Source organism: Harmonia axyridis, chromosome 7, assembly GCF_914767665.1.
Source record: "Harmonia axyridis chromosome 7, icHarAxyr1.1, whole genome shotgun sequence".
In the NCBI taxonomy this organism is placed as follows: Eukaryota; Metazoa; Arthropoda; class Insecta; order Coleoptera; family Coccinellidae; genus Harmonia; species Harmonia axyridis.
The window spans coordinates 19,360,365-19,368,714 of record NC_059507.1 but is presented as its reverse complement, the minus strand read 5'-3'; positions in this window follow the sequence as shown (position 1 = coordinate 19,368,714).

Sequence of the window (8,350 nt, the reverse complement as noted above, 5' to 3'; positions counted from 1 at the left end):
AATAACATAATTACGGTGGTGTAATTAAAGCGTGATATAACGGCTTATAGCTGTTGCATGTAGGACATGGAGCCACCTTCCAGACATCCATCTTCTTCATTCCACCCTACATTTCACCTGCTCGAAAAGCACGTCTCGAAAAAGGAAGCGTTTTGAATCACGATTCGATGGAGATTGATTTTCGGTTGATGGACGAAAAAAATTGTTTCATACTTGATGGTTGATTATGATTCAAGTTGTTGCTTTTTGTTGTTTCGTTTTGTTGATAAATTCAAATTTGAAATATGTGGGATTGTTCACTCAAAAAGTCGATGTAGAAATTCTAGATGAGTACTTTCATTGCACTACAAGCTCGTCTTTGACCGAGGTTTATTTTGTTTCCTTTATCTGTCCGCTTTGTCGCCCCTTGTTTCGCCATCTGTGATTTTTGCATTCAGTATACGCTCTTACACGTTGTTTTTGGTTTTTTGTATCATTCTCGTCGCAAAATTTCAATACTGCAGTTATCAAAGAACTGAACTGAGTTATTCGCATCGAAAAATTGTGGTGTGTTGTATTGTACAATTTAATGTTTTTCATTAATATTGCAATTTATTTGTGAAGACATCAGTTTTGAATTGACTATACAGGGTGTTCGTAAATTGAAGGAACAAACGAAAATGACAGATTCCTCGGATCATTTCAAGAGAAAAAGTCCTATACCATGGGCTCGCAAACGCTTTGTTTTCGAAATACAGATGTTAAAGTTCCAGTTTTTTTTCTCATAACACCTACCCTTCACAAAATATTCAACTCAAATTTGGCATAGATATTCCAATTCAAAATTGTCATCATGTGATATGCTAATTTCCAATAATTTCAAATAATAATAATAAATATCAAAATAATGATATCTTTTCTGGAAGTGTGCCTGCTTCTTTCCTTCAGAACTTTTTTTTCGTGAACCACTAGTAGTTCCGAAAAATGTAAAAGGAAACTCTGGTCCAGTACAACACTCTTTGGTTTCTTGTAGTTTTGTAGGATCTGCTACTGAATTCGAAAAAAAATTCAAACAGCTCTCTAGTAATCCTCAGAAAAATCTAAATTTTTATAAAGATCCATTCAGTAAAGTGTGATGAATAAATTAATTTCAAGTTTTAGTTCTTATTTACCTAATATGTAGCGACAATCGAGGCGACAATTAATGAAGATTCGATAAACAGGTATGATATATTATGAGCATCACAAAAAAGTAGGATACAAGAAACACCCTGGATCTCAAAAACAAAGCGTTTCGGGCTCATATTAATTGAACTTTTCTTTCTTAAAATTATCCAAGGAATCTTTGATTTTCTTCGTATCCCCCAATTTAGGAACACCCTAAATAAGGTAAGAACAATCGAATCGGTCATCAAAATAAATGCTATTATTATTTCGAATAATTTGGTTCAAACTTCGTTATCAAACCTCTTTTTCTCAAATTACAGATATGAGTAAACGTTGTCGTCAAAAAAAATTTTTCGATTTCCCCCCAAGAAAAAAAGATCTACGCCCTCGACTATTGTCTCATCCTGTAAAACGCACTCCAATGAAATAATCTCCCAGGTAAACTCTGATCTCGTATTTTCTATACATTATCCAAAGCAAAAAATGAAAATTTGAGTGAAATCGCATTTTTTTTTTCGAATGTTTATATTTTAATTCATCAATCTAAACTGAAACAGAACCTCTATTTTCGACTCAGAATTAATTTTCAATCGCCACAAAGAATATGAAGCATTTCTACAAAAATTATCAAAATATTTATCGAACAATTTTGATACATCATCATTCATCAACAAACTAGCGAAACACAATTCACTATTTCTCATCAGGATCAGGCGGTAACAGACCAGGGAACGTACCATCCTTCATCTGTTGTTCCCATTCACTCACCCAAGCGTTCGGGCATAACTGACCGTAGGTGGTTCTGAAGTACATGCAAGGCTTGTGACCTTTTCCCATCAGTCTGAGACATCTGTGCCAATCCAGAAACGACCTGTAACACCAGTAGGTCACGTTCTGGGTGGTGTACCTGGGGTCGGGACACAGAGTCGATTCCCCTTTCTGGATTTTCTTGATATAGCTTGGATCGGCAGACATCACTGATTCTGCGAATTTATTTTCTGGGTTTTTGTGTTATGTCAAAAATATTCACCGAGTGAAATGACAATTGTGGAATTATTTGTTTCTGTGTTCTAGTGTTCTATGAACAATGTCATAATCTGTGTTTTATAAGTCTATGGGCAGTGGACGGCAGACAACAGATAATTCAGGGAAGCCCAAAATTTCCTCAGTGAGTCTTTTGTACTTACCATGATGGGGGGCTAGCAAAGCGCGGTAGCGGTGGCTTCAGCTACACTCAGGAGCGACAGGTTTGATAATTTTATGAACTAAAAAAGTATTTGGTAATTTTTTACTTTAACGCCCCCTCGTGTTTTTCACTTTTTTGTTATTTTATTATTATTTTTATTTATTTGGGGAAGCTGCCTTTTGGATATGTTGAAATACACTCTTACAGCTATTCAAAAAAGAAACGACAAACGATCATCACGGTTCTGAAATGGTGGCAGAAATTTTCAAAATAAAAAAAAAGGTATTTCAAAAGTATTTTAGGAAACTTGAAATTCATCTATATATTAGATATTCTCCGAAGTTTTATACTTCTTCTGACAAATGTCAGATTTTCAATTTGTTTTCAAACTTTAACACCCTATTTCTCTTGAATGAAGTTTGTTAGGATATATGTTCATAAAAACTTTTTCATGAAAAGAGTTGTTCTATCTGACACCAAAGTTATTGAACTAAAATCTGGACCATCCTGTATTTCTATACTCGCGGGGGAGAAAGATTTCACCGTTTGCCAGGTCAAACGAACCGACGTACCGGTCTGCATTTCGAAGTATAAGCTTCTGAAACTTCAAAAAATAATATATATAATTTTCAAGTTTCCTAAGTTACTTTAGAAATTCGAGGCTTTATTTTAAAAAACTGTTTATACAATTCAAAGTATTGTTCTTCGCTGTCCACTACTTTCTCCCATCATTCGGGCAGCATACGAATCCCGCGCTGAAAAAACTTGACATTTTTTGAAGCGATCCACCAATCGATCCAAATCTATCAACACTTAGGTGTTGCACTAGAAAACCGGATCTTGCAAATACAGCAATTCCTCCATGATCTTGTTCTGGTCTGCAATAATAAGCAGCAATTTGGTAACCAGCAGGTGCCATAAAACCATTCCTCTCAGACGAACACCAGTGCTCCACTACACTGACACAATCGGGGTGAATAGAATCGAGAAAAACTTTCAGGCGGGTCAGTTTATTAACATTTACTTACATTTACTTGTACTATTTTTAAACCTTTAATATCACAGTTTGTATGTGTATAGTTCATTTTGGACAAGTCATGGTTTACAACTTTCATTTGACTTTGGCTGACGGTTGGTGGGATTTCCAAAAAAACTTATTTATCATGATACTTTTATGCCGAAACGATGGTTCCAGTACTTGAGGGAGAAATTCGGAAAGAAACGATAACTTGAATGTGCATAATGGCCAGGTTGTTCGGAATTTAATTTCTCACAAGACAAATTCGGAATATTGCCATCGAAAAATGTTTTCAAGTCCTTGGCAGATGTTGAGGGACCAAGCCTAGACACATGAACATGAGACAGCTTCATTTTAGGTAGACTTGGAATCCAACGAGCCAATTATTGGCTTGCTGAACGTTCTGGGTTCTTTGACATTTGAAACTAATGGTGTTTCGTTGACCTTTTTGATTTTAACGTTTGAATTCGATTTCCGTCCCCTTTCCATTATCTTCCAGTATTCAGCATTAGTAACGAGTTGGGCTGTTACATTTTCATCAACGATAATCACTGCAGAAATTGGTTTAGGTGAACCTGGAAGTTTAATAGGTACTACATCCACAAATTTTTGGAAGAACCGTAGTCACTGGATTGATGGAATAATTAGTTTTAGGATTTTTCGTCTTATCAACGGAATTCCCATCAGCTGTTTCATTAAATGAAGCTATCATTACATCTCCCTTCAACATGTGAATTTCCGCGAAAAGATTATTTATTTTTTTATTTTGAGAAAGAATCAATTTCATTAATTTGAGTACGTAAAGGAGAACAATCCTATGCATGGCTCTAAGAATAGCAATGTCAATCGGAGCATCATCATGCTTTATTTATTGAGAAAAAATCAACAAAGAACTTGGATCGCTTACGGATAAATAGTTTTTACAATGCCAACTACTTATAGATCCATCTTCACGCATTCTACCGAAATTTTTAATAGAAATGCACATACACTTTAAATGAAAGCTATTTTCACACATAAAACACTCAATTGATTCTTCATATCGATCAATTTTATTTGAACAATGAGAACAACTTAAACCACATACTCTACTTGTCTACCTTTAGATAATCTTCTTCAATTTTCTTTATTTCTGGTAACGGGACCAACATAAAATCTTGCTTAAGGCTTCAAATTCTCATCTCAATCGAACCTGCAGTTTCGAAATGAATAGAATACAAAATTTTGAACGGCCATATTTTCGGATCCCCTAGTAAGATATTGCCCATTAACAAAATTAACTGCGACATTTCAAATTCCCTGAAAATTTCAAGTTTCTAGGTCCTTCATAGGTTTCTAGGTACGATCGTACAAAATCCAATTTGATTCGTCATGAGTAAGTCGAAGTTTGACTAATCACGAATTCTTCCTCAAATTCAATTATGTCCGTCCGGCCGCGGCCGGTTCGATAACGTAGGTTATCGTGGACTCTTCGATAATCAACAACTCAAATAACAAAGGCACTTGAAACTCTCAGCGTATGTTCTGTATCCTATAATGACGTTCTTCGCAAAAACTTCATCGAATTTTTATATTCTTGCGATGTTTCCTGCCACCCTGACCATAAATTCTACCTTTGTCCAAAAGATTGAATGATCCGTTAGAAAAGAATCCGAAATAGCTACTCAATTCACCACAAAAAAACTTCTGCCGATGAAATGCGAAGTTCCAAACTAGACACCTAATGCATAATGCAAAAATATGTCGCGTTCTATCGGACATTTCGCCAGAAGGCTGTCTTTATTATCACCTGCATGAGAAATAGCAATCACAATCGAATCACATCGCCTATTGATCTTTTTATGATTTTTTCCTGGAGAACTTTTTGAGGCAGGTGGAACGTCTGACGATCGGCAAAATACCAAATATTCACAGCAGGTGGTTGGATTAAATAGAAAATGATAACCTGCGGATCTGTTTGGTTATTAGCCGATCTGAGAAACCCTCTGCTGTTCCGTATCTATATATCACACCTATTATAACCTCATAATTTATGCTATTAAGTTAGATGGGGAATGGAAGATATACACCCTGTGTTTTTGGTTAAAAGCCAACTTGCAAATTTGTTGATAGCTGCATGTCTGTAGGCTTTTGGGATTTAGAACAGCGCGGAGATTTAATTTCATTATGGGTGGAGTTGAGTTCAGAGATCTGAAATGGAATTTGGATATTTTAGATGGTTTGGATAAAACCCGAGTTTTTTCAAATTCAATGTTTTGGAGATTTTCATGGAAAGGTAGGTTCTCAATGAAGAATCGAATGAGAAGAATAAATTGGTGGTATACTTACTCTTGTATATCATCTAAAAAAAATTATCTTTCAAATTTGTATATGATACGATGAATAGTGGACCTATAAACCAAACAAATTCTTTTTAAATTTCTCACATTTGAGAACTGATTTCAATAGAACAATTAAACAATTGCTAAACGTTGTTGAAGCGTGTATTTTTCCTCGAATGAATGGCATAACCTACTGAACAGTGAACACAAATGGCATAAAAGGAATACCAAAAAATAGTACAGGATTGCCATTACAACCATTTTGAATTGTATTGTTCCTATTGCAAAAACCATTTTGTAGATACCAAATAATCAAAAAAAAAAAATAGGTACCTATCTTTTTTTTTCTTCATTCGAAGTTCTCTTTATCTCGAATCGAATACACCATTATCGTGAAATTCGCACTTTTTGGAAGTAAATGCTGCGTTCTTTCCATGAACCTACGAAAATTCTATCCTTCTTGTATCTTCTTGCATCCTGGTAATTTGTTCGACCCTCTCTTCGATCAACCGAAAAAATTCTAAACAAATCATTGCGAATGATATTCTGTAGTTCAATAAAAAAGAATTTATTGTTTGCCAATAGAAATGCTTGAATTATTTGAAGTGTTCACCTCGATTTTGAATTATATTAGTACCTTATCACACTTCAGATCTCGTCAGGTCTCCAGAACAAAGAAAAATAACTGCAAATTTTAATTGGCAAAAATAAATGTTGATTATTAATGTCGCACGATTTGGTTGGAAGTGTATTGGTTGGAAGATAAATCATGGACTCCAATTTAGAGGTCACGACCGATTTGTCAAAATCACGATAATCGTGACAAGTTTCTTTCGTATGAAGAAAGTTTGATCTCTTATTATTATTTTATTCTCTTCGATGTCGATAAGTGAGGAACGTCAATAGATTATCTTACGCAATATTATTTATCAATAGAACTAAAATTACCGAAAATATTCGTTTTGACAACTAATTAAAATTCCGTTAATTCAAATCAAAAAAGTTACATTCCAAAAAAAATCTCCTAGGTATTTCAATCAAAATATTATCTTCCTAATACTGATATGAATAACATAGAAATTAATATTTCCTCGACAGTATATTGTACCTAACTTGGAAAATTTAGTGCCAAATCAAATGCTGCGTGGTTATAATTTATCAAAAATCAATAAAACATAAGTTACTAAATGGCTCTATGTTTCCAAACAATTAATAAGTATGTACCAGACCCTGCGCGAGTAATTTTGACGCCTGAAGCAAAAAATTTTCGGTGTCCCTGCTGAAAAAGTATTAACAACTCTCCCTCATAACCATACCCCCCTCAAAAAAAAAAAAGCACCTGATGCGAGGATAATATAGAACTTTCTTCTTCCGATGAAGAATCTTGAAACCGTATGTAAAAAATTAAATTCTAGTGAATGAAGACAATTGAAATATTTTAATATGTACAATGTTTAACCAAGTGTTTCTAAGGTTTTTTAATAAAATAAAACTGCAAAACAAATCAAATACATATTAATAAGTCAAAGATATCGAAATACAGATTGTATATCGCAAACATAAAAAATCCAACTTCCACATGACACTGCATACGATCGAAGAATGATGATTACCTATCACAACACCAGATATAAAGGGCGGTTGAGCATGCAAAGTTTCAGTATTGCTTCAAAAACTAAATGAGATTGCAAACATGTGTTCCGCTGAAAGCATTCGATATTTAACAGCAACTAATTTGGAATGCAAAATCGTAGGAATTTTCCGAATGTTGAATGTGTAAACATCGGCTTCCCAAATACGAAAGCGAAGGTATCTACAGAGTTGTTTTTCGTCTTTGTGGAATACATAATGATTTTATCCCCCTTTCAATGAGGGTAACAGGAAATTCTGTTTTTCTCCGATTGACAGAAAATATGGATTTTGCAGACACACATCAATCAACAAAGTATCACTTTTCCTGACTGGGCAGCAAAGTCTCTACTTTCCTGCCTAGGCTGCAAAGTGATTATTCTCAATGCGAATAAAACATTCGACATTTTCCAATATTTTTTCCAACTTCCTTATTTCTGGAGGAGTAGGTACTTATAAGTCACTATTACTGTCCATGATATAAAATATATCCGATATTTTTCCAGAAAACTGTCAGATATTTCATAAGTTGTCAAACTATAATAATCATGGACATATGTATCTATATACATTTCCAGAGCAACCAACCATTTCAACAATTGCGATTACTATCAAATTTCGTTTAAATTTAACACTACAGGAAAAATGAAAAGATTGTGGGAATTGAAATAATTTGCGAATCCAATATTCTACTTGTATCATTACAAACAATCGAAGAAAAAATTATATGTTTAACTCGGCAAAAAAACTAGATTCTGGCTGAATTCCTAGACTCGCTACGCTCGGTTATGAACTATCAGCCTCGGCACTCAGCAATCAATCTACTAGTTTGCTGCATAGTAAAGGGTGTTTTTTTTTAGAGCTATAGAACTTCAAATTGCAATGAAACAACGATGAATTATTCGATTGACATGAATTTTATTTATCCGCAAAATAATCTTGTGGCATTACATTTTAAATATGATTTTAGGCATATGACCGCCACGGCTGGCTCGGATGTAGTCCAATCTGGACGTCCAATTTTCGATGACTTTTTCCAACATTTGTGGC